This window comes from Lipotes vexillifer, unplaced genomic scaffold, assembly GCF_000442215.2.
Source record: "Lipotes vexillifer unplaced genomic scaffold, Lipotes_vexillifer_v1.1 scaffold916, whole genome shotgun sequence".
NCBI classification, from domain to species: domain Eukaryota; kingdom Metazoa; phylum Chordata; class Mammalia; order Artiodactyla; family Lipotidae; genus Lipotes; species Lipotes vexillifer.
In genome coordinates this window covers 5,496,070-5,496,947 of record NW_006798383.1, presented here as the reverse complement: position 1 = coordinate 5,496,947, position 878 = coordinate 5,496,070, and positions in this window count along the sequence as shown.

Sequence of the window (878 nt, the reverse complement as noted above, 5' to 3'; positions counted from 1 at the left end):
CTCCTTTTTCAGGAAGATTTTACTTTCCTGACACCTTGAATTCAGGTTTGACTGTGTCACTTGCTTCAGCCAATAAAATACAAGGAAACAGATGTGAGATACCTCCTGTGTGGAAGTGTTAAGGGCTGGAGCATGAAGACAGACATGGCTTTTTTTCCCCAAAAGAATTAGGGTGGCATGTACTTTAAAGAACAGTGGAAACTATAGAAAAATTTAAAAAGGAAATATGTATGAATTTGTACCAGTTAACAATGCTAGACTGACTTTGTTGGTATAGATTCATCCTTTTCTCTATGTAGAAGTTTTACCTAGTTGTAGTCACACTGCTTTTGTAATTTTACATCACTCTCCCACTTATCATAACCTAATAAGCATTTTTTCATACTATTATACTTTTTTCATAGCCAACATTTTTAATGGCTGCATAAATTCCTCTGATTGGTGATACTGTCATTTGTTAACCACTTCTCTATCTTGTACTTTCTAAATCTGCGTAGCTTTCTTGCTACGCAACAGAGCAGTGTCTCTATTGTTTCACCAATTGATGCCGTTTTTCAGGAGTTTTCTTCTTATATATTAGACTGCATTTTCACTTTCTCCCAGCTACTCCTTTTCTCTCATGCCCTTTCTGCCTTCTAACATAGCTTGGAATGCCCTATGACAAGCATTTGATTTGATTTTCCCCTTGTTACAAAGCATCCTCTAATCTGTCAGGAAAGCTCATGCTTCCATCGCTTACCCCATGAGCTGAAGCCCAGGGAGGCATCAGTGATTGTCAAACACGTCATAAGCAGTTTAAAGATGAGCCCAGAGGGCGTTAATTCAGAGAGAGGGAGAGAGGAAGAGAGACAGAGCAGGAGTAACTCCTGTGAAAGAGG